This window comes from Haliotis cracherodii, unplaced genomic scaffold, assembly GCF_022045235.1.
Source record: "Haliotis cracherodii isolate W230 unplaced genomic scaffold, xgHalCrac1.p SCAF_4, whole genome shotgun sequence".
Lineage (NCBI taxonomy): Eukaryota > Metazoa > Mollusca > Gastropoda > Lepetellida > Haliotidae > Haliotis > Haliotis cracherodii.
The window spans coordinates 43,052,746-43,072,745 of NW_027266297.1; the positions used below are offsets into that span (position 1 = coordinate 43,052,746).

Genomic DNA, 20,000 nt, shown 5'->3' on the forward strand with positions numbered 1-20,000 from the left:
TGTATCAATCACCAATTTATGAAGAACGAACATCGTTTCATTTGCATGTTTGTACCATTAATCACATTTCTACGTATCAGTCTCCCAAAATGATACCAGGACTCGCACATGTCTGCTATTTACCCAAATGAAGGCAATATGCAAATAAGGTAAATGGCTTTAGGCCATGTTTGAAGGGAGAAAAAAAAAGTGTGTCAGAAGTGGGATTTGAACCCACGCCCACATTCGTGGACCAGAACACCCGTATCTCCACTATGGGAGAAGGTCTGATGCAATACCTTGAGTCTGGCGCCTTAGACCGCTCGGCCATCCTGACAACGATGTTGAAAGTGATAACTCTACGCTTTTGTACAGACAAACCATGGACAAACATGTTGCCGTTTTTCAGACATATTGATTCTACCTACAACCCTGCATGCATTGGGGATAGTTTCACAGCTACTAATTTCATTCAATCTGTGTTCTTGTCAATTTCACGCTTTTCCCTTTCAACGTAAGGGATGTGATGGATTGACTCTTCATGCAACTCTCGATTGTCACGAGGTTTGGGCTTGCCATATGGTCTTCACACGTTTCAAAGAAATAACAGTGTTGCACGTTCAGGTTGTCTTCACATGCATGGTGGAGCATGATTTTAAGGATTAGGCTCTCTGTTAAAAGATACCATACTCGCCGTTGGACATTTCAACTTGTCCGCCTGGAGATTGGTGTAAGGAGACATATTTGTATGTGAGGTTGAAATGAACCTTAAATAATATTAAGCAGGTTGCTGCCCATAACACACTGTCGCCCAGGAGGAAGTAGGTGAGCAGTCAAGCGGGGAAAGTCCTATTGATTAGGAGAAAATCAGCCTAGCTATTAAAACCAACTCCGATGTCAGCACCCGTGATAGCTCAGTTGGTAGAGCGGAGGACTGTAGTGGCAATGCTGTAATTGGCAATCCTTAGGTCGCTGGTTCAAATCCAGCTCGCGGGACAACTTTTTGTATCAATCACCAATTTATGAAGAACGAACATCGTTTCATTTGCATGTTTGTACCATTAATCACAAATTTTACGTACCAGTCTCCCAAAATGATACCAGGACTCGCACATGTCTGCTATTTACCCAAATGAAGGCAATATGCAAATAAGGTAAATGGCTTTAGGCCATGTTTGAAGGGAGAAAAAAAAAGTGTGTCAGAAGTGGGATTTGAACCCACGCCCACATTCGTGGACCAGAACACCCGTATCTCCACTATGGGAGAAGGTCTGATGCAATACCTTGAGTCTGGCGCCTTAGACCGCTCGGCCATCCTGACAACGATGTTGAAAGTGATAACTCTACGCTTTTGTACAGACAAACCATGGACAAACATGTTGCCGTTTTTCAGACATATTGATTCTACCTACAACCCTGCATGCATTGGGGATAGTTTCACGGCTACTAATTTCATTCAATCTGTGTTCTTGTCAATTTCACGCTTTTCCCTTTCAACGTAAGGGATGTGATGGATTGACTCTTCATGCATCTCTCGATTGTCACGAGGTTTGGGCTTGCCATATGGTCTTCACACGTTTCAAAGAAATAACAGTGTTGCACGTTCAGGTTGTCTTCACATGCATGGTGGAGCATGATTTTAAGGATTAGGCTCTCTGTTAAAAGATACCATACTCGCCGTTGGACATTTCAACTTGTCCGCCTGGAGATTGGTGTAAGGAGACATATTTGTATGTGAGGTTGAAATGAACCTTCAATAATATTAAGCAGGTTGCTGCCCATAACACACTGTCGCCCAGGAGGAAGTAGGTGAGCAGTCAAGCGGGGAAAGTCCTATTGATTAGGAGAAAATCAGCCTAGCTATTAAAACCAACTCCGATGTCAGCACCCGTGATAGCTCAGTTGGTAGAGCGGAGGACTGTAGTGGCAATGCTGTAATTGGCAATCCTTAGGTCGCTGGTTCAAATCCGGCTCGCGGGACAACTTTTTGTATCAATCACCAATTTATGAAGAACGAACATCGTTTCATTTGCATGTTTGTACCATTAATCACATTTCTACGTACCAGTCTCCCAAAATGATACCAGGACTCGCACATGTCTGCTATTTACCCAAATGAAGGCAATATGCAAATAAGGTAAATGGCTTTAGGCCATGTTTGAAAGGAGAAAAAAAGTGTGTCAGAAGTGGGATTTGAACCCACGCCCACATTCGTGGACCAGAACACCCGTATCTCCACTATGGGAGAAGGTCTGATGCAATACCTTGAGTCTGGCGCCTTAGACCGCTCGGCCATCCTGACAACGATGTTGAAAGTGATAACTCTACGCTTTTGTACAGACAAACCATGGACAAACATGTTGCCGTTTTTCAGACATATTGATTCTACCTACAACCCTGCATGCATTGGGGATAGTTTCACAGCTACTAATTTCATTCAATCTGTGTTCTTGTCAATTTCACGCTTTTCCCTTTCAACGTAAGGGATGTGATGGATTGACTCTTCATGCAACTCTCGATTGTCACGAGGTTTGGGCTTGCCATATGGTCTTCACACGTTTCAAAGAAATAACAGTGTTGCACGTTCAGGTTGTCTTCACATGCATGGTGGAGCATGATTTTAAGGATTAGGCTCTCTGTTAAAAGATACCATACTCGCCGTTGGACATTTCAACTTGTCCGCCTGGAGATTGGTGTAAGGAGACATATTTGTATGTGAGGTTGAAATGAACCTTCAATAATATTAAGCAGGTTGCTGCCCAGAACACACTGTCGCCCAGGAGGAAGTAGGTGAGCAGTCAAGCGGGGAAAGTCCTATTGATTAGGAGAAAATCAGCCTAGCTATTAAAACCAACTCCGATGTCAGCACCCGTGATAGCTCAGTTGGTAGAGCGGAGGACTGTAGTGGCAATGCTGTAATTGGCAATCCTTAGGTCGCTGGTTCAAATCCGGCTCGCGGGACAACTTTTTGTATCAATCACCAATTTATGAAGATCGAACATCGTTTCATTTGCATGTTTGTACCATTAATCACAAATTTTACGTACCAGTCTCCCAAAATGATACCAGGACTCGCACATGTCTGCTATTTACCCAAATGAAGGCAATATGCAAATAAGGTAAATGGCTTTAGGCCATGTTTGAAAGGAGAAAAAAAATGTGTGTCAGAAGTGGGATTTGAACCCACGCCCACATTCGTGGACCAGAACACCCGTATCTCCACTATAGGAGAAGGTCTGATGCAATACCTTGAGTCTGGCGCCTTAGACCGCTCGGCCATCCTGACAACGATGTTGAAAGTGATAACTCTACGCTTTTGTACAGACAAACCATGGACAAACATGTTGCCGTTTTTCAGACATATTGATTCTACCTACAACCCTGCATGCATTGGGGATAGTTTCACAGCTACTAATTTCATTCAATCTGTGTTCTTGTCAATTTCACGCTTTTCCCTTTCAACGTAAGGGATGTGATGGATTGACTCTTCATGCAACTCTCGATTGTCACGAGGTTTGGGCTTGCCATATGGTCTTCACACGTTTCAAAGAAATAACAGTGTTGCACGTTCAGGTTGTCTTCACATGCATGGTGGAGCATGATTTTAAGGATTAGGCTCTCTGTTAAAAGATACCATACTCGCCGTTGGACATTTCAACTTGTCCGCCTGGAGATTAGTGTAAGGAGACATATTTGTATGTGAGGTTGAAATGAACCTTAAATAATATTAAGCAGGTTGCTGCCCATAACACACTGTCGCCCAGGAGGAAGTAGGTGAGCAGTCAAGCGGGGAAAGTCCTATTGATTAGGAGAAAATCAGCCTAGCTATTAAAACCAACTCCGATGTCAGCACCCGTGATAGCTCAGTTGGTAGAGCGGAGGACTGTAGTGGCAATGCTGTAATTGGCAATCCTTAGGTCGCTGGTTCAAATCCGGCTCGCGGGACAACTTTTTGTATCAATCACCAATTTATGAAGAACGAACATCGTTTCATTTGCATGTTTGTACCATTAATCACATTTCTACGTATCAGTCTCCCAAAATGATACCAGGACTCGCACATGTCTGCTATTTACCCAAATGAAGGCAATATGCAAATAAGGTAAATGGCTTTAGGCCATGTTTGAAGGGAGAAAAAAAAAGTGTGTCAGAAGTGGGATTTGAACCCACGCCCACATTCGTGGACCAGAACACCCGTATCTCCACTATGGGAGAAGGTCTGATGCAATACCTTGAGTCTGGCGCCTTAGACCGCTCGGCCATCCTGACAACGATGTTGAAAGTGATAACTCTACGCTTTTGTACAGACAAACCATGGACAAACATGTTGCCGTTTTTCAGACATATTGATTCTACCTACAACCCTGCATGCATTGGGGATAGTTTCACAGCTACTAATTTCATTCAATCTGTGTTCTTGTCAATTTCACGCTTTTCCCTTTCAACGTAAGGGATGTGATGGATTGACTCTTCATGCAACTCTCGATTGTCACGAGGTTTGGGCTTGCCATATGGTCTTCACACGTTTCAAAGAAATAACAGTGTTGCACGTTCAGGTTGTCTTCACATGCATGGTGGAGCATGATTTTAAGGATTAGGCTCTCTGTTAAAAGATACCATACTCGCCGTTGGACATTTCAACTTGTCCGCCTGGAGATTGGTGTAAGGAGACATATTTGTATGTGAGGTTGAAATGAACCTTCAATAATATTAAGCAGGTTGCTGCCCATAACACACTGTCGCCCAGGAGGAAGTAGGTGAGCAGTCAAGCGGGGAAAGTCCTATTGATTAGGAGAAAATCAGCCTAGCTATTAAAACCAACTCCGATGTCAGCACCCGTGATAGCTCAGTTGGTAGAGCGGAGGACTGTAGTGGCAATGCTGTAATTGGCAATCCTTAGGTCGCTGGTTCAAATCCGGCTCGCGGGACAACTTTTTGTATCAATCACCAATTTATGAAGAACGAACATCGTTTCATTTGCATGTTTGTACCATTAATCACAAATTTTACGTACCAGTCTCCCAAAATGATACCAGGACTCGCACATGTCTGCTATTTACCCAAATGAAGGCAATATGCAAATAAGGTAAATGGCTTTAGGCCATGTTTGAAGGGAGAAAAAAAAAGTGTGTCAGAAGTGGGATTTGAACCCACGCCCACATTCGTGGACCAGAACACCCGTATCTCCACTATGGGAGAAGGTCTGATGCAATACCTTGAGTCTGGCGCCTTAGACCGCTCGGCCATCCTGACAACGATGTTGAAAGTGATAACTCTACGCTTTTGTACAGACAAACCATGGACAAACATGTTGCCGTTTTTCAGACATATTGATTCTACCTACAACCCTGCATGCATTGGGGATAGTTTCACGGCTACTAATTTCATTCAATCTGTGTTCTTGTCAATTTCACGCTTTTCCCTTTCAACGTAAGGGATGTGATGGATTGACTCTTCATGCATCTCTCGATTGTCACGAGGTTTGGGCTTGCCATATGGTCTTCACACGTTTCAAAGAAATAACAGTGTTGCACGTTCAGGTTGTCTTCACATGCATGGTGGAGCATGATTTTAAGGATTAGGCTCTCTGTTAAAAGATACCATACTCGCCGTTGGACATTTCAACTTGTCCGCCTGGAGATTGGTGTAAGGAGACATATTTGTATGTGAGGTTGAAATGAACCTTCAATAATATTAAGCAGGTTGCTGCCCATAACACACTGTCGCCCAGGAGGAAGTAGGTGAGCAGTCAAGCGGGGAAAGTCCTATTGATTAGGAGAAAATCAGCCTAGCTATTAAAACCAACTCCGATGTCAGCACCCGTGATAGCTCAGTTGGTAGAGCGGAGGACTGTAGTGGCAATGCTGTAATTGGCAATCCTTAGGTCGCTGGTTCAAATCCGGCTCGCGGGACAACTTTTTGTATCAATCACCAATTTATGAAGAACGAACATCGTTTCATTTGCATGTTTGTACCATTAATCACAAATTTTACGTACCAGTCTCCCAAAATGATACCAGGACTCGCACATGTCTGCTATTTACCCAAATGAAGGCAATATGCAAATAAGGTAAAAGGCTTTAGGCCATGTTTGAAGGGAGAAAAAAAGTGTTCAGAAGTGGGATTTGAACCCACGCCCACATTCGTGGACCAGAACACCCGTATCTCCACTATGGGAGAAGGTCTGATGCAATACCTTGAGTCTGGCGCCTTAGACCGCTCGGCCATCCTGACAACGATGTTGAAAGTGATAACTCTACGCTTTTGTACAGACAAACCATGGACAAACATGTTGCCGTTTTTCAGACATATTGATTCTACCTACAACCCTGCATGCATTGGGGATAGTTTCACAGCTACTAATTTCATTCAATCTGTGTTCTTGTCAATTTCACGCTTTTCCCTTTCAACGTAAGGGATGTGATGGATTGACTCTTCATGCAACTCTCGATTGTCACGAGGTTTGGGCTTGCCATATGGTCTTCACACGTTTCAAAGAAATAACAGTGTTGCACGTTCAGGTTGTCTTCACATGCATGGTGGAGCATGATTTTAAGGATTAGGCTCTCTGTTAAAAGATACCATACTCGCCGTTGGACATTTCAACTTGTCCGCCTGGAGATTGGTGTAAGGAGACATATTTGTATGTGAGGTTGAAATGAACCTTCAATAATATTAAGCAGGTTGCTGCCCAGAACACACTGTCGCCCAGGAGGAAGTAGGTGAGCAGTCAAGCGGGGAAAGTCCTATTGATTAGGAGAAAATCAGCCTAGCTATTAAAACCAACTCCGATGTCAGCACCCGTGATAGCTCAGTTGGTAGAGCGGAGGACTGTAGTGGCAATGCTGTAATTGGCAATCCTTAGGTCGCTGGTTCAAATCCGGCTCGCGGGACAACTTTTTGTATCAATCACCAATTTATGAAGAACGAACATCGTTTCATTTGCATGTTTGTACCATTAATCACAAATTTTACGTACCAGTCTCCCAAAATGATACCAGGACTCGCACATGTCTGCTATTTACCCAAATGAAGGCAATATGCAAATAAGGTAAATGGCTTTAGGCCATGTTTGAAAGGAGAAAAAAAATGTGTGTCAGAAGTGGGATTTGAACCCACGCCCACATTCGTGGACCAGAACACCCGTATCTCCACTATAGGAGAAGGTCTGATGCAATACCTTGAGTCTGGCGCCTTAGACCGCTCGGCCATCCTGACAACGATGTTGAAAGTGATAACTCTACGCTTTTGTACAGACAAACCATGGACAAACATGTTGCCGTTTTTCAGACATATTGATTCTACCTACAACCCTGCATGCATTGGGGATAGTTTCACAGCTACTAATTTCATTCAATCTGTGTTCTTGTCAATTTCACGCTTTTCCCTTTCAACGTAAGGGATGTGATGGATTGACTCTTCATGCAACTCTCGATTGTCACGAGGTTTGGGCTTGCCATATGGTCTTCACACGTTTCAAAGAAATAACAGTGTTGCACGTTCAGGTTGTCTTCACATGCATGGTGGAGCATGATTTTAAGGATTAGGCTCTCTGTTAAAAGATACCATACTCGCCGTTGGACATTTCAACTTGTCCGCCTGGAGATTAGTGTAAGGAGACATATTTGTATGTGAGGTTGAAATGAACCTTAAATAATATTAAGCAGGTTGCTGCCCATAACACACTGTCGCCCAGGAGGAAGTAGGTGAGCAGTCAAGCGGGGAAAGTCCTATTGATTAGGAGAAAATCAGCCTAGCTATTAAAACCAACTCCGATGTCAGCACCCGTGATAGCTCAGTTGGTAGAGCGGAGGACTGTAGTGGCAATGCTGTAATTGGCAATCCTTAGGTCGCTGGTTCAAATCCGGCTCGCGGGACAACTTTTTGTATCAATCACCAATTTATGAAGAACGAACATCGTTTCATTTGCATGTTTGTACCATTAATCACATTTCTACGTATCAGTCTCCCAAAATGATACCAGGACTCGCACATGTCTGCTATTTACCCAAATGAAGGCAATATGCAAATAAGGTAAATGGCTTTAGGCCATGTTTGAAGGGAGAAAAAAAAAGTGTGTCAGAAGTGGGATTTGAACCCACGCCCACATTCGTGGACCAGAACACCCGTATCTCCACTATGGGAGAAGGTCTGATGCAATACCTTGAGTCTGGCGCCTTAGACCGCTCGGCCATCCTGACAACGATGTTGAAAGTGATAACTCTACGCTTTTGTACAGACAAACCATGGACAAACATGTTGCCGTTTTTCAGACATATTGATTCTACCTACAACCCTGCATGCATTGGGGATAGTTTCACAGCTACTAATTTCATTCAATCTGTGTTCTTGTCAATTTCACGCTTTTCCCTTTCAACGTAAGGGATGTGATGGATTGACTCTTCATGCAACTCTCGATTGTCACGAGGTTTGGGCTTGCCATATGGTCTTCACACGTTTCAAAGAAATAACAGTGTTGCACGTTCAGGTTGTCTTCACATGCATGGTGGAGCATGATTTTAAGGATTAGGCTCTCTGTTAAAAGATACCATACTCGCCGTTGGACATTTCAACTTGTCCGCCTGGAGATTGGTGTAAGGAGACATATTTGTATGTGAGGTTGAAATGAACCTTCAATAATATTAAGCAGGTTGCTGCCCAGAACACACTGTCGCCCAGGAGGAAGTAGGTGAGCAGTCAAGCGGGGAAAGTCCTATTGATTAGGAGAAAATCAGCCTAGCTATTAAAACCAACTCCGATGTCAGCACCCGTGATAGCTCAGTTGGTAGAGCGGAGGACTGTAGTGGCAATGCTGTAATTGGCAATCCTTAGGTCGCTGGTTCAAATCCGGCTCGCGGGACAACTTTTTGTATCAATCACCAATTTATGAAGAACGAACATCGTTTCATTTGCATGTTTGTACCATTAATCACATTTCTACGTACCAGTCTCCCAAAATGATACCAGGACTCGCACATGTCTGCTATTTACCCAAATGAAGGCAATATGCAAATAAGGTAAATGGCTTTAGGCCATGTTTGAAGGGAAAAAAAAAAAGTGTGTCAGAAGTGGGATTTGAACCCTCGCCCACATTCGTGGACCAGAACACCCGTATCTCCACTATGGGAGAAGGTCTGATGCAATACCTTGAGTCTGGCGCCTTAGACCGCTCGGCCATCCTGACAACGATGTTGAAAGTGATAACTCTACGCTTTTGTACAGACAAACCATGGACAAACATGTTGCCGTTTTTCAGACATATTGATTCTACCTACAACCCTGAATGCATTGGGGATAGTTTCACAGCTACTAATTTCATTCAATCTGTGTTCTTGTCAATTTCACGCTTTTCCCTTTCAACATAAGGGATGTGATGGATTGACTCTTCATGCAACTCTCGATTGTCACGAGGTTTGGGCTTGCCATATGGTCTTCACACGTTTCAAAGAAATAACAGTGTTGCACGTTCAGGTTGTCTTCACATGCATGGTGGAGCATGATTTTAAGGATTAGGCTCTCTGTTAAAAGATACCATACTCGCCGTTGGACATTTCAACTTGTCCGCCTGGAGATTGGTGTAAGGAGACATATTTGTATGTGAGGTTGAAATGAACCTTCAATAATATTAAGCAGGTTGCTGCCCATAACACACTGTCGCCCAGGAGGAAGTAGGTGAGCAGTCAAGCGGGGAAAGTCCTATTGATTAGGAGAAAATCAGACTAGCTATTAAAACCAACTCCGATGTCAGCACCCGTGATAGCTCAGTTGGTAGAGCGGAGGACTGTAGTGGCAATGCTGTAATTGGCAATCCTTAGGTCGCTGGTTCAAATCCGGCTCGCGGGACAACTTTTTGTATCAATCACCAATTTATGAAGAACGAACATCGTTTCATTTGCATGTTTGTACCATTAATCACATTTCTACGTACCAGTCTCCCAAAATGATACCAGGACTCGCACATGTCTGCTATTTACCCAAATGAAGGCAATATGCAAATAAGGTAAATGGCTTTAGGCCATGTTTGAAGGGAGAAAAAAAGTGTGTCAGAAGTGGGATTTGAACCCACGCCCACATTCGTGGACCAGAACACCCGTATCTCCACTATGGGAGAAGGTCTGATGCAATACCTTGAGTCTGGCGCCTTAGACCGCTCGGCCATCCTGACAACGATGTTGAAAGTGATAACTCTACGCTTTTGTACAGACAAACCATGGACAAACATGTTGCCGTTTTTCAGACATATTGATTCTACCTACAACCCTGCATGCATTGGGGATAGTTTCACAGCTACTAATTTCATTCAATCTGTGTTCTTGTCAATTTCACGCTTTTCCCTTTCAACGTAAGGGATGTGATGGATTGACTCTTCATGCAACTCTCGATTGTCACGAGGTTTGGGCTTGCCATATGGTCTTCACACGTTTCAAAGAAATAACAGTGTTGCACGTTCAGGTTGTCTTCACATGCATGGTGGAGCATGATTTTAAGGATTAGGCTCTCTGTTAAAAGATACCATACTCGCCGTTGGACATTTCAACTTGTCCGCCTGGAGATTGGTGTAAGGAGACATATTTGTATGTGAGGTTGAAATGAACCTTCAATAATATTAAGCAGGTTGCTGCCCAGAACACACTGTCGCCCAGGAGGAAGTAGGTGAGCAGTCAAGCGGGGAAAGTCCTATTGATTAGGAGAAAATCAGCCTAGCTATTAAAACCAACTCCGATGTCAGCACCCGTGATAGCTCAGTTGGTAGAGCGGAGGACTGTAGTGGCAATGCTGTAATTGGCAATCCTTAGGTCGCTGGTTCAAATCCGGCTCGCGGGACAACTTTTTGTATCAATCACCAATTTATGAAGATCGAACATCGTTTCATTTGCATGTTTGTACCATTAATCACAAATTTTACGTACCAGTCTCCCAAAATGATACCAGGACTCGCACATGTCTGCTATTTACCCAAATGAAGGCAATATGCAAATAAGGTAAATGGCTTTAGGCCATGTTTGAAAGGAGAAAAAAAATGTGTGTCAGAAGTGGGATTTGAACCCACGCCCACATTCGTGGACCAGAACACCCGTATCTCCACTATAGGAGAAGGTCTGATGCAATACCTTGAGTCTGGCGCCTTAGACCGCTCGGCCATCCTGACAACGATGTTGAAAGTGATAACTCTACGCTTTTGTACAGACAAACCATGGACAAACATGTTGCCGTTTTTCAGACATATTGATTCTACCTACAACCCTGCATGCATTGGGGATAGTTTCACAGCTACTAATTTCATTCAATCTGTGTTCTTGTCAATTTCACGCTTTTCCCTTTCAACGTAAGGGATGTGATGGATTGACTCTTCATGCAACTCTCGATTGTCACGAGGTTTGGGCTTGCCATATGGTCTTCACACGTTTCAAAGAAATAACAGTGTTGCACGTTCAGGTTGTCTTCACATGCATGGTGGAGCATGATTTTAAGGATTAGGCTCTCTGTTAAAAGATACCATACTCGCCGTTGGACATTTCAACTTGTCCGCCTGGAGATTAGTGTAAGGAGACATATTTGTATGTGAGGTTGAAATGAACCTTAAATAATATTAAGCAGGTTGCTGCCCATAACACACTGTCGCCCAGGAGGAAGTAGGTGAGCAGTCAAGCGGGGAAAGTCCTATTGATTAGGAGAAAATCAGCCTAGCTATTAAAACCAACTCCGATGTCAGCACCCGTGATAGCTCAGTTGGTAGAGCGGAGGACTGTAGTGGCAATGCTGTAATTGGCAATCCTTAGGTCGCTGGTTCAAATCCGGCTCGCGGGACAACTTTTTGTATCAATCACCAATTTATGAAGAACGAACATCGTTTCATTTGCATGTTTGTACCATTAATCACATTTCTACGTATCAGTCTCCCAAAATGATACCAGGACTCGCACATGTCTGCTATTTACCCAAATGAAGGCAATATGCAAATAAGGTAAATGGCTTTAGGCCATGTTTGAAGGGAGAAAAAAAAAGTGTGTCAGAAGTGGGATTTGAACCCACGCCCACATTCGTGGACCAGAACACCCGTATCTCCACTATGGGAGAAGGTCTGATGCAATACCTTGAGTCTGGCGCCTTAGACCGCTCGGCCATCCTGACAACGATGTTGAAAGTGATAACTCTACGCTTTTGTACAGACAAACCATGGACAAACATGTTGCCGTTTTTCAGACATATTGATTCTACCTACAACCCTGCATGCATTGGGGATAGTTTCACAGCTACTAATTTCATTCAATCTGTGTTCTTGTCAATTTCACGCTTTTCCCTTTCAACGTAAGGGATGTGATGGATTGACTCTTCATGCAACTCTCGATTGTCACGAGGTTTGGGCTTGCCATATGGTCTTCACACGTTTCAAAGAAATAACAGTGTTGCACGTTCAGGTTGTCTTCACATGCATGGTGGAGCATGATTTTAAGGATTAGGCTCTCTGTTAAAAGATACCATACTCGCCGTTGGACATTTCAACTTGTCCGCCTGGAGATTGGTGTAAGGAGACATATTTGTATGTGAGGTTGAAATGAACCTTAAATAATATTAAGCAGGTTGCTGCCCATAACACACTGTCGCCCAGGAGGAAGTAGGTGAGCAGTCAAGCGGGGAAAGTCCTATTGATTAGGAGAAAATCAGCCTAGCTATTAAAACCAACTCCGATGTCAGCACCCGTGATAGCTCAGTTGGTAGAGCGGAGGACTGTAGTGGCAATGCTGTAATTGGCAATCCTTAGGTCGCTGGTTCAAATCCAGCTCGCGGGACAACTTTTTGTATCAATCACCAATTTATGAAGAACGAACATCGTTTCATTTGCATGTTTGTACCATTAATCACAAATTTTACGTACCAGTCTCCCAAAATGATACCAGGACTCGCACATGTCTGCTATTTACCCAAATGAAGGCAATATGCAAATAAGGTAAATGGCTTTAGGCCATGTTTGAAGGGAGAAAAAAAAAGTGTGTCAGAAGTGGGATTTGAACCCACGCCCACATTCGTGGACCAGAACACCCGTATCTCCACTATGGGAGAAGGTCTGATGCAATACCTTGAGTCTGGCGCCTTAGACCGCTCGGCCATCCTGACAACGATGTTGAAAGTGATAACTCTACGCTTTTGTACAGACAAACCATGGACAAACATGTTGCCGTTTTTCAGACATATTGATTCTACCTACAACCCTGCATGCATTGGGGATAGTTTCACGGCTACTAATTTCATTCAATCTGTGTTCTTGTCAATTTCACGCTTTTCCCTTTCAACGTAAGGGATGTGATGGATTGACTCTTCATGCATCTCTCGATTGTCACGAGGTTTGGGCTTGCCATATGGTCTTCACACGTTTCAAAGAAATAACAGTGTTGCACGTTCAGGTTGTCTTCACATGCATGGTGGAGCATGATTTTAAGGATTAGGCTCTCTGTTAAAAGATACCATACTCGCCGTTGGACATTTCAACTTGTCCGCCTGGAGATTGGTGTAAGGAGACATATTTGTATGTGAGGTTGAAATGAACCTTCAATAATATTAAGCAGGTTGCTGCCCATAACACACTGTCGCCCAGGAGGAAGTAGGTGAGCAGTCAAGCGGGGAAAGTCCTATTGATTAGGAGAAAATCAGCCTAGCTATTAAAACCAACTCCGATGTCAGCACCCGTGATAGCTCAGTTGGTAGAGCGGAGGACTGTAGTGGCAATGCTGTAATTGGCAATCCTTAGGTCGCTGGTTCAAATCCGGCTCGCGGGACAACTTTTTGTATCAATCACCAATTTATGAAGAACGAACATCGTTTCATTTGCATGTTTGTACCATTAATCACATTTCTACGTACCAGTCTCCCAAAATGATACCAGGACTCGCACATGTCTGCTATTTACCCAAATGAAGGCAATATGCAAATAAGGTAAATGGCTTTAGGCCATGTTTGAAAGGAGAAAAAAAGTGTGTCAGAAGTGGGATTTGAACCCACGCCCACATTCGTGGACCAGAACACCCGTATCTCCACTATGGGAGAAGGTCTGATGCAATACCTTGAGTCTGGCGCCTTAGACCGCTCGGCCATCCTGACAACGATGTTGAAAGTGATAACTCTACGCTTTTGTACAGACAAACCATGGACAAACATGTTGCCGTTTTTCAGACATATTGATTCTACCTACAACCCTGCATGCATTGGGGATAGTTTCACAGCTACTAATTTCATTCAATCTGTGTTCTTGTCAATTTCACGCTTTTCCCTTTCAACGTAAGGGATGTGATGGATTGACTCTTCATGCAACTCTCGATTGTCACGAGGTTTGGGCTTGCCATATGGTCTTCACACGTTTCAAAGAAATAACAGTGTTGCACGTTCAGGTTGTCTTCACATGCATGGTGGAGCATGATTTTAAGGATTAGGCTCTCTGTTAAAAGATACCATACTCGCCGTTGGACATTTCAACTTGTCCGCCTGGAGATTGGTGTAAGGAGACATATTTGTATGTGAGGTTGAAATGAACCTTCAATAATATTAAGCAGGTTGCTGCCCAGAACACACTGTCGCCCAGGAGGAAGTAGGTGAGCAGTCAAGCGGGGAAAGTCCTATTGATTAGGAGAAAATCAGCCTAGCTATTAAAACCAACTCCGATGTCAGCACCCGTGATAGCTCAGTTGGTAGAGCGGAGGACTGTAGTGGCAATGCTGTAATTGGCAATCCTTAGGTCGCTGGTTCAAATCCGGCTCGCGGGACAACTTTTTGTATCAATCACCAATTTATGAAGATCGAACATCGTTTCATTTGCATGTTTGTACCATTAATCACAAATTTTACGTACCAGTCTCCCAAAATGATACCAGGACTCGCACATGTCTGCTATTTACCCAAATGAAGGCAATATGCAAATAAGGTAAATGGCTTTAGGCCATGTTTGAAAGGAGAAAAAAAATGTGTGTCAGAAGTGGGATTTGAACCCACGCCCACATTCGTGGACCAGAACACCCGTATCTCCACTATAGGAGAAGGTCTGATGCAATACCTTGAGTCTGGCGCCTTAGACCGCTCGGCCATCCTGACAACGATGTTGAAAGTGATAACTCTACGCTTTTGTACAGACAAACCATGGACAAACATGTTGCCGTTTTTCAGACATATTGATTCTACCTACAACCCTGCATGCATTGGGGATAGTTTCACAGCTACTAATTTCATTCAATCTGTGTTCTTGTCAATTTCACGCTTTTCCCTTTCAACGTAAGGGATGTGATGGATTGACTCTTCATGCAACTCTCGATTGTCACGAGGTTTGGGCTTGCCATATGGTCTTCACACGTTTCAAAGAAATAACAGTGTTGCACGTTCAGGTTGTCTTCACATGCATGGTGGAGCATGATTTTAAGGATTAGGCTCTCTGTTAAAAGATACCATACTCGCCGTTGGACATTTCAACTTGTCCGCCTGGAGATTAGTGTAAGGAGACATATTTGTATGTGAGGTTGAAATGAACCTTAAATAATATTAAGCAGGTTGCTGCCCATAACACACTGTCGCCCAGGAGGAAGTAGGTGAGCAGTCAAGCGGGGAAAGTCCTATTGATTAGGAGAAAATCAGCCTAGCTATTAAAACCAACTCCGATGTCAGCACCCGTGATAGCTCAGTTGGTAGAGCGGAGGACTGTAGTGGCAATGCTGTAATTGGCAATCCTTAGGTCGCTGGTTCAAATCCGGCTCGCGGGACAACTTTTTGTATCAATCACCAATTTATGAAGAACGAACATCGTTTCATTTGCATGTTTGTACCATTAATCACATTTCTACGTATCAGTCTCCCAAAATGATACCAGGACTCGCACATGTCTGCTATTTACCCAAATGAAGGCAATATGCAAATAAGGTAAATGGCTTTAGGCCATGTTTGAAGGGAGAAAAAAAAAGTGTGTCAGAAGTGGGATTTGAACCCACGCCCACATTCGTGGACCAGAACACCCGTATCTCCACTATGGGAGAAGGTCTGATGCAATACCTTGAGTCTGGCGCCTTAGACCGCTCGGCCATCCTGACAACGATGTTGAAAGTGATAACTCTACGCTTTTGTACAGACAAACCATGGACAAACATGTTGCCGTTTTTCAGACATATTGATTCTACCTACAACCCTGCATGCATTGGGGATAGTTTCACAGCTACTAATTTCATTCAATCTGTGTTCTTGTCAATTTCACGCTTTTCCCTTTCAACGTAAGGGATGTGATGGATTGACTCTTCATGCAACTCTCGATTGTCACGAGGTTTGGGCTTGCCATATGGTCTTCACACGTTTCAAAGAAATAACAGTGTTGCACGTTCAGGTTGTCTTCACATGCATGGTGGAGCATGATTTTAAGGATTAGGCTCTCTGTTAAAAGATACCATACTCGCCGTTGGACATTTCAACTTGTCCGCCTGGAGATTGGTGTAAGGAGACATATTTGTATGTGAGGTTGAAATGAACCTTCAATAATATTAAGCAGGTTGCTGCCCATAACACACTGTCGCCCAGGAGGAAGTAGGTGAGCAGTCAAGCGGGGAAAGTCCTATTGATTAGGAGAAAATCAGCCTAGCTATTAAAACCAACTCCGATGTCAGCACCCGTGATAGCTCAGTTGGTAGAGCGGAGGACTGTAGTGGCAATGCTGTAATTGGCAATCCTTAGGTCGCTGGTTCAAATCCGGCTCGCGGGACAACTTTTTGTATCAATCACCAATTTATGAAGAACGAACATCGTTTCATTTGCATGTTTGTACCATTAATCACAAATTTTACGTACCAGTCTCCCAAAATGATACCAGGACTCGCACATGTCTGCTATTTACCCAAATGAAGGCAATATGCAAATAAGGTAAATGGCTTTAGGCCATGTTTGAAGGGAGAAAAAAAAAGTGTGTCAGAAGTGGGATTTGAACCCACGCCCACATTCGTGGACCAGAACACCCGTATCTCCACTATGGGAGAAGGTCTGATGCAATACCTTGAGTCTGGCGCCTTAGACCGCTCGGCCATCCTGACAACGATGTTGAAAGTGATAACTCTACGCTTTTGTACAGACAAACCATGGACAAACATGTTGCCGTTTTTCAGACATATTGATTCTACCTACAACCCTGCATGCATTGGGGATAGTTTCACGGCTACTAATTTCATTCAATCTGTGTTCTTGTCAATTTCACGCTTTTCCCTTTCAACGTAAGGGATGTGATGGATTGACTCTTCATGCATCTCTCGATTGTCACGAGGTTTGGGCTTGCCATATGGTCTTCACACGTTTCAAAGAAATAACAGTGTTGCACGTTCAGGTTGTCTTCACATGCATGGTGGAGCATGATTTTAAGGATTAGGCTCTCTGTTAAAAGATACCATACTCGCCGTTGGACATTTCAACTTGTCCGCCTGGAGATTGGTGTAAGGAGACATATTTGTATGTGAGGTTGAAATGAACCTTCAATAATATTAAGCAGGTTGCTGCCCATAACACACTGTCGCCCAGGAGGAAGTAGGTGAGCAGTCAAGCGGGGAAAGTCCTATTGATTAGGAGAAAATCAGCCTAGCTATTAAAACCAACTCCGATGTCAGCACCCGTGATAGCTCAGTTGGTAGAGCGGAGGACTGTAGTGGCAATGCTGTAATTGGCAATCCTTAGGTCGCTGGTTCAAATCCGGCTCGCGGGACAACTTTTTGTATCAATCACCAATTTATGAAGAACGAACATCGTTTCATTTGCATGTTTGTACCATTAATCACAAATTTTACGTACCAGTCTCCCAAAATGATACCAGGACTCGCACATGTCTGCTATTTACCCAAATGAAGGCAATATGCAAATAAGGTAAAAGGCTTTAGGCCATGTTTGAAGGGAGAAAAAAAGTGTTCAGAAGTGGGATTTGAACCCACGCCCACATTCGTGGACCAGAACACCCGTATCTCCACTATGGGAGAAGGTCTGATGCAATACCTTGAGTCTGGCGCCTTAGACCGCTCGGCCATCCTGACAACGATGTTGAAAGTGATAACTCTACGCTTTTGTACAGACAAACCATGGACAAACATGTTGCCGTTTTTCAGACATATTGATTCTACCTACAACCCTGCATGCATTGGGGATAGTTTCACAGCTACTAATTTCATTCAATCTGTGTTCTTGTCAATTTCACGCTTTTCCCTTTCAACGTAAGGGATGTGATGGATTGACTCTTCATGCAACTCTCGATTGTCACGAGGTTTGGGCTTGCCATATGGTCTTCACACGTTTCAAAGAAATAACAGTGTTGCACGTTCAGGTTGTCTTCACATGCATGGTGGAGCATGATTTTAAGGATTAGGCTCTCTGTTAAAAGATACCATACTCGCCGTTGGACATTTCAACTTGTCCGCCTGGAGATTGGTGTAAGGAGACATATTTGTATGTGAGGTTGAAATGAACCTTCAATAATATTAAGCAGGTTGCTGCCCAGAACACACTGTCGCCCAGGAGGAAGTAGGTGAGCAGTCAAGCGGGGAAAGTCCTATTGATTAGGAGAAAATCAGCCTAGCTATTAAAACCAACTCCGATGTCAGCACCCGTGATAGCTCAGTTGGTAGAGCGGAGGACTGTAGTGGCAATGCTGTAATTGGCAATCCTTAGGTCGCTGGTTCAAATCCGGCTCGCGGGACAACTTTTTGTATCAATCACCAATTTATGAAGAACGAACATCGTTTCATTTGCATGTTTGTACCATTAATCACAAATTTTACGTACCAGTCTCCCAAAATGATACCAGGACTCGCACATGTCTGCTATTTACCCAAATGAAGGCAATATGCAAATAAGGTAAATGGCTTTAGGCCATGTTTGAAAGGAGAAAAAAAATGTGTGTCAGAAGTGGGATTTGAACCCACGCCCACATTCGTGGACCAGAACACCCGTATCTCCACTATAGGAGAAGGTCTGATGCAATACCTTGAGTCTGGCGCCTTAGACCGCTCGGCCATCCTGACAACGATGTTGAAAGTGATAACTCTACGCTTTTGTACAGACAAACCATGGACAAACATGTTGCCGTTTTTCAGACATATTGATTCTACCTACAACCCTGCATGCATTGGGGATAGTTTCACAGCTACTAATTTCATTCAATCTGTGTTCTTGTCAATTTCACGCTTTTCCCTTTCAACGTAAGGGATGTGATGGATTGACTCTTCATGCAACTCTCGATTGTCACGAGGTTTGGGCTTGCCATATGGTCTTCACACGTTTCAAAGAAATAACAGTGTTGCACGTTCAGGTTGTCTTCACATGCATGGTGGAGCATGATTTTAAGGATTAGGCTCTCTGTTAAAAGATACCATACTCGCCGTTGGACATTTCAACTTGTCCGCCTGGAGATTAGTGTAAGGAGACATATTTGTATGTGAGGTTGAAATGAACCTTAAATAATATTAAGCAGGTTGCTGCCCATAACACACTGTCGCCCAGGAGGAAGTAGGTGAGCAGTCAAGCGGGGAAAGTCCTATTGATTAGGAGAAAATCAGCCTAGCTATTAAAACCAACTCCGATGTCAGCACCCGTGATAGCTCAGTTGGTAGAGCGGAGGACTGTAGTGGCAATGCTGTAATTGGCAATCCTTAGGTCGCTGGTTCAAATCCGGCTCGCGGGACAACTTTTTGTATCAATCACCAATTTATGAAGAACGAACATCGTTTCATTTGCATGTTTGTACCATTAATCACATTTCTACGTATCAGTCTCCCAAAATGATACCAGGACTCGCACATGTCTGCTATTTACCCAAATGAAGGCAATATGCAAATAAGGTAAATGGCTTTAGGCCATGTTTGAAGGGAGAAAAAAAAAGTGTGTCAGAAGTGGGATTTGAACCCACGCCCACATTCGTGGACCAGAACACCCGTATCTCCACTATGGGAGAAGGTCTGATGCAATACCTTGAGTCTGGCGCCTTAGACCGCTCGGCCATCCTGACAACGATGTTGAAAGTGATAACTCTA

General features: G+C 43.6%; 41 non-coding genes across 41 annotated transcripts; 20 read left to right on the top strand and 21 right to left on the bottom strand.

Annotated features, from left to right (window-relative positions):
* Positions 1-192: 192 nt before the first annotated feature.
* On the bottom strand, positions 193-316 carry Trnal-caa (transfer RNA leucine (anticodon CAA)). Its single transcript has 2 exons — positions 279-316; positions 193-238 (listed from the first exon to the last, which is right to left on the bottom strand). It is a non-coding gene; the product is annotated as a tRNA-Leu (tRNA).
* A 566-nt stretch (positions 317-882) lies between these two features.
* On the top strand, positions 883-975 carry Trnay-gua (transfer RNA tyrosine (anticodon GUA)). Its single transcript has 2 exons — positions 883-919; positions 940-975. It is a non-coding gene; the product is annotated as a tRNA-Tyr (tRNA).
* Positions 976-1,176: 201 nt separating this feature from the next.
* Trnal-caa (transfer RNA leucine (anticodon CAA)) lies at positions 1,177-1,300 on the bottom strand. The gene is made up of 2 exons: positions 1,263-1,300; positions 1,177-1,222 (listed from the first exon to the last, which is right to left on the bottom strand). It is a non-coding gene; the product is annotated as a tRNA-Leu (tRNA).
* A 566-nt stretch (positions 1,301-1,866) lies between these two features.
* Trnay-gua (transfer RNA tyrosine (anticodon GUA)) lies at positions 1,867-1,959 on the top strand. The gene is made up of 2 exons: positions 1,867-1,903; positions 1,924-1,959. It is a non-coding gene; the product is annotated as a tRNA-Tyr (tRNA).
* Positions 1,960-2,157: 198 nt separating this feature from the next.
* Positions 2,158-2,281, bottom strand: Trnal-caa (transfer RNA leucine (anticodon CAA)). Its single transcript has 2 exons — positions 2,244-2,281; positions 2,158-2,203 (listed from the first exon to the last, which is right to left on the bottom strand). It is a non-coding gene; the product is annotated as a tRNA-Leu (tRNA).
* Positions 2,282-2,847: 566 nt separating this feature from the next.
* Trnay-gua (transfer RNA tyrosine (anticodon GUA)) lies at positions 2,848-2,940 on the top strand. The gene is made up of 2 exons: positions 2,848-2,884; positions 2,905-2,940. It is a non-coding gene; the product is annotated as a tRNA-Tyr (tRNA).
* Positions 2,941-3,141: 201 nt separating this feature from the next.
* On the bottom strand, positions 3,142-3,265 carry Trnal-caa (transfer RNA leucine (anticodon CAA)). The gene is made up of 2 exons: positions 3,228-3,265; positions 3,142-3,187 (listed from the first exon to the last, which is right to left on the bottom strand). It is a non-coding gene; the product is annotated as a tRNA-Leu (tRNA).
* A 566-nt stretch (positions 3,266-3,831) lies between these two features.
* On the top strand, positions 3,832-3,924 carry Trnay-gua (transfer RNA tyrosine (anticodon GUA)). Its single transcript has 2 exons — positions 3,832-3,868; positions 3,889-3,924. It is a non-coding gene; the product is annotated as a tRNA-Tyr (tRNA).
* Positions 3,925-4,124: 200 nt separating this feature from the next.
* Positions 4,125-4,248, bottom strand: Trnal-caa (transfer RNA leucine (anticodon CAA)). The gene is made up of 2 exons: positions 4,211-4,248; positions 4,125-4,170 (listed from the first exon to the last, which is right to left on the bottom strand). It is a non-coding gene; the product is annotated as a tRNA-Leu (tRNA).
* Positions 4,249-4,814: 566 nt separating this feature from the next.
* Trnay-gua (transfer RNA tyrosine (anticodon GUA)) lies at positions 4,815-4,907 on the top strand. The gene is made up of 2 exons: positions 4,815-4,851; positions 4,872-4,907. It is a non-coding gene; the product is annotated as a tRNA-Tyr (tRNA).
* Positions 4,908-5,108: 201 nt separating this feature from the next.
* On the bottom strand, positions 5,109-5,232 carry Trnal-caa (transfer RNA leucine (anticodon CAA)). The gene is made up of 2 exons: positions 5,195-5,232; positions 5,109-5,154 (listed from the first exon to the last, which is right to left on the bottom strand). It is a non-coding gene; the product is annotated as a tRNA-Leu (tRNA).
* A 566-nt stretch (positions 5,233-5,798) lies between these two features.
* Trnay-gua (transfer RNA tyrosine (anticodon GUA)) lies at positions 5,799-5,891 on the top strand. Its single transcript has 2 exons — positions 5,799-5,835; positions 5,856-5,891. It is a non-coding gene; the product is annotated as a tRNA-Tyr (tRNA).
* A 197-nt stretch (positions 5,892-6,088) lies between these two features.
* Trnal-caa (transfer RNA leucine (anticodon CAA)) lies at positions 6,089-6,213 on the bottom strand. Its single transcript has 2 exons — positions 6,176-6,213; positions 6,089-6,135 (listed from the first exon to the last, which is right to left on the bottom strand). It is a non-coding gene; the product is annotated as a tRNA-Leu (tRNA).
* Positions 6,214-6,779: 566 nt separating this feature from the next.
* On the top strand, positions 6,780-6,872 carry Trnay-gua (transfer RNA tyrosine (anticodon GUA)). The gene is made up of 2 exons: positions 6,780-6,816; positions 6,837-6,872. It is a non-coding gene; the product is annotated as a tRNA-Tyr (tRNA).
* A 201-nt stretch (positions 6,873-7,073) lies between these two features.
* Positions 7,074-7,197, bottom strand: Trnal-caa (transfer RNA leucine (anticodon CAA)). Its single transcript has 2 exons — positions 7,160-7,197; positions 7,074-7,119 (listed from the first exon to the last, which is right to left on the bottom strand). It is a non-coding gene; the product is annotated as a tRNA-Leu (tRNA).
* A 566-nt stretch (positions 7,198-7,763) lies between these two features.
* On the top strand, positions 7,764-7,856 carry Trnay-gua (transfer RNA tyrosine (anticodon GUA)). The gene is made up of 2 exons: positions 7,764-7,800; positions 7,821-7,856. It is a non-coding gene; the product is annotated as a tRNA-Tyr (tRNA).
* Positions 7,857-8,056: 200 nt separating this feature from the next.
* Trnal-caa (transfer RNA leucine (anticodon CAA)) lies at positions 8,057-8,180 on the bottom strand. The gene is made up of 2 exons: positions 8,143-8,180; positions 8,057-8,102 (listed from the first exon to the last, which is right to left on the bottom strand). It is a non-coding gene; the product is annotated as a tRNA-Leu (tRNA).
* A 566-nt stretch (positions 8,181-8,746) lies between these two features.
* On the top strand, positions 8,747-8,839 carry Trnay-gua (transfer RNA tyrosine (anticodon GUA)). The gene is made up of 2 exons: positions 8,747-8,783; positions 8,804-8,839. It is a non-coding gene; the product is annotated as a tRNA-Tyr (tRNA).
* A 200-nt stretch (positions 8,840-9,039) lies between these two features.
* On the bottom strand, positions 9,040-9,163 carry Trnal-caa (transfer RNA leucine (anticodon CAA)). Its single transcript has 2 exons — positions 9,126-9,163; positions 9,040-9,085 (listed from the first exon to the last, which is right to left on the bottom strand). It is a non-coding gene; the product is annotated as a tRNA-Leu (tRNA).
* Positions 9,164-9,729: 566 nt separating this feature from the next.
* On the top strand, positions 9,730-9,822 carry Trnay-gua (transfer RNA tyrosine (anticodon GUA)). Its single transcript has 2 exons — positions 9,730-9,766; positions 9,787-9,822. It is a non-coding gene; the product is annotated as a tRNA-Tyr (tRNA).
* A 198-nt stretch (positions 9,823-10,020) lies between these two features.
* Trnal-caa (transfer RNA leucine (anticodon CAA)) lies at positions 10,021-10,144 on the bottom strand. Its single transcript has 2 exons — positions 10,107-10,144; positions 10,021-10,066 (listed from the first exon to the last, which is right to left on the bottom strand). It is a non-coding gene; the product is annotated as a tRNA-Leu (tRNA).
* Positions 10,145-10,710: 566 nt separating this feature from the next.
* Trnay-gua (transfer RNA tyrosine (anticodon GUA)) lies at positions 10,711-10,803 on the top strand. Its single transcript has 2 exons — positions 10,711-10,747; positions 10,768-10,803. It is a non-coding gene; the product is annotated as a tRNA-Tyr (tRNA).
* Positions 10,804-11,004: 201 nt separating this feature from the next.
* Positions 11,005-11,128, bottom strand: Trnal-caa (transfer RNA leucine (anticodon CAA)). The gene is made up of 2 exons: positions 11,091-11,128; positions 11,005-11,050 (listed from the first exon to the last, which is right to left on the bottom strand). It is a non-coding gene; the product is annotated as a tRNA-Leu (tRNA).
* A 566-nt stretch (positions 11,129-11,694) lies between these two features.
* Trnay-gua (transfer RNA tyrosine (anticodon GUA)) lies at positions 11,695-11,787 on the top strand. Its single transcript has 2 exons — positions 11,695-11,731; positions 11,752-11,787. It is a non-coding gene; the product is annotated as a tRNA-Tyr (tRNA).
* A 200-nt stretch (positions 11,788-11,987) lies between these two features.
* On the bottom strand, positions 11,988-12,111 carry Trnal-caa (transfer RNA leucine (anticodon CAA)). Its single transcript has 2 exons — positions 12,074-12,111; positions 11,988-12,033 (listed from the first exon to the last, which is right to left on the bottom strand). It is a non-coding gene; the product is annotated as a tRNA-Leu (tRNA).
* Positions 12,112-12,677: 566 nt separating this feature from the next.
* On the top strand, positions 12,678-12,770 carry Trnay-gua (transfer RNA tyrosine (anticodon GUA)). Its single transcript has 2 exons — positions 12,678-12,714; positions 12,735-12,770. It is a non-coding gene; the product is annotated as a tRNA-Tyr (tRNA).
* A 201-nt stretch (positions 12,771-12,971) lies between these two features.
* Positions 12,972-13,095, bottom strand: Trnal-caa (transfer RNA leucine (anticodon CAA)). The gene is made up of 2 exons: positions 13,058-13,095; positions 12,972-13,017 (listed from the first exon to the last, which is right to left on the bottom strand). It is a non-coding gene; the product is annotated as a tRNA-Leu (tRNA).
* A 566-nt stretch (positions 13,096-13,661) lies between these two features.
* Trnay-gua (transfer RNA tyrosine (anticodon GUA)) lies at positions 13,662-13,754 on the top strand. Its single transcript has 2 exons — positions 13,662-13,698; positions 13,719-13,754. It is a non-coding gene; the product is annotated as a tRNA-Tyr (tRNA).
* Positions 13,755-13,952: 198 nt separating this feature from the next.
* On the bottom strand, positions 13,953-14,076 carry Trnal-caa (transfer RNA leucine (anticodon CAA)). Its single transcript has 2 exons — positions 14,039-14,076; positions 13,953-13,998 (listed from the first exon to the last, which is right to left on the bottom strand). It is a non-coding gene; the product is annotated as a tRNA-Leu (tRNA).
* A 566-nt stretch (positions 14,077-14,642) lies between these two features.
* On the top strand, positions 14,643-14,735 carry Trnay-gua (transfer RNA tyrosine (anticodon GUA)). Its single transcript has 2 exons — positions 14,643-14,679; positions 14,700-14,735. It is a non-coding gene; the product is annotated as a tRNA-Tyr (tRNA).
* A 201-nt stretch (positions 14,736-14,936) lies between these two features.
* On the bottom strand, positions 14,937-15,060 carry Trnal-caa (transfer RNA leucine (anticodon CAA)). The gene is made up of 2 exons: positions 15,023-15,060; positions 14,937-14,982 (listed from the first exon to the last, which is right to left on the bottom strand). It is a non-coding gene; the product is annotated as a tRNA-Leu (tRNA).
* Positions 15,061-15,626: 566 nt separating this feature from the next.
* Positions 15,627-15,719, top strand: Trnay-gua (transfer RNA tyrosine (anticodon GUA)). Its single transcript has 2 exons — positions 15,627-15,663; positions 15,684-15,719. It is a non-coding gene; the product is annotated as a tRNA-Tyr (tRNA).
* A 200-nt stretch (positions 15,720-15,919) lies between these two features.
* On the bottom strand, positions 15,920-16,043 carry Trnal-caa (transfer RNA leucine (anticodon CAA)). Its single transcript has 2 exons — positions 16,006-16,043; positions 15,920-15,965 (listed from the first exon to the last, which is right to left on the bottom strand). It is a non-coding gene; the product is annotated as a tRNA-Leu (tRNA).
* Positions 16,044-16,609: 566 nt separating this feature from the next.
* Positions 16,610-16,702, top strand: Trnay-gua (transfer RNA tyrosine (anticodon GUA)). The gene is made up of 2 exons: positions 16,610-16,646; positions 16,667-16,702. It is a non-coding gene; the product is annotated as a tRNA-Tyr (tRNA).
* Positions 16,703-16,903: 201 nt separating this feature from the next.
* Positions 16,904-17,027, bottom strand: Trnal-caa (transfer RNA leucine (anticodon CAA)). The gene is made up of 2 exons: positions 16,990-17,027; positions 16,904-16,949 (listed from the first exon to the last, which is right to left on the bottom strand). It is a non-coding gene; the product is annotated as a tRNA-Leu (tRNA).
* Positions 17,028-17,593: 566 nt separating this feature from the next.
* Trnay-gua (transfer RNA tyrosine (anticodon GUA)) lies at positions 17,594-17,686 on the top strand. Its single transcript has 2 exons — positions 17,594-17,630; positions 17,651-17,686. It is a non-coding gene; the product is annotated as a tRNA-Tyr (tRNA).
* A 197-nt stretch (positions 17,687-17,883) lies between these two features.
* On the bottom strand, positions 17,884-18,008 carry Trnal-caa (transfer RNA leucine (anticodon CAA)). The gene is made up of 2 exons: positions 17,971-18,008; positions 17,884-17,930 (listed from the first exon to the last, which is right to left on the bottom strand). It is a non-coding gene; the product is annotated as a tRNA-Leu (tRNA).
* A 566-nt stretch (positions 18,009-18,574) lies between these two features.
* Trnay-gua (transfer RNA tyrosine (anticodon GUA)) lies at positions 18,575-18,667 on the top strand. Its single transcript has 2 exons — positions 18,575-18,611; positions 18,632-18,667. It is a non-coding gene; the product is annotated as a tRNA-Tyr (tRNA).
* A 201-nt stretch (positions 18,668-18,868) lies between these two features.
* Trnal-caa (transfer RNA leucine (anticodon CAA)) lies at positions 18,869-18,992 on the bottom strand. Its single transcript has 2 exons — positions 18,955-18,992; positions 18,869-18,914 (listed from the first exon to the last, which is right to left on the bottom strand). It is a non-coding gene; the product is annotated as a tRNA-Leu (tRNA).
* Positions 18,993-19,558: 566 nt separating this feature from the next.
* Trnay-gua (transfer RNA tyrosine (anticodon GUA)) lies at positions 19,559-19,651 on the top strand. Its single transcript has 2 exons — positions 19,559-19,595; positions 19,616-19,651. It is a non-coding gene; the product is annotated as a tRNA-Tyr (tRNA).
* Positions 19,652-19,851: 200 nt separating this feature from the next.
* Positions 19,852-19,975, bottom strand: Trnal-caa (transfer RNA leucine (anticodon CAA)). The gene is made up of 2 exons: positions 19,938-19,975; positions 19,852-19,897 (listed from the first exon to the last, which is right to left on the bottom strand). It is a non-coding gene; the product is annotated as a tRNA-Leu (tRNA).
* Between the last annotated feature and the right edge of the window lie 25 nt (positions 19,976-20,000).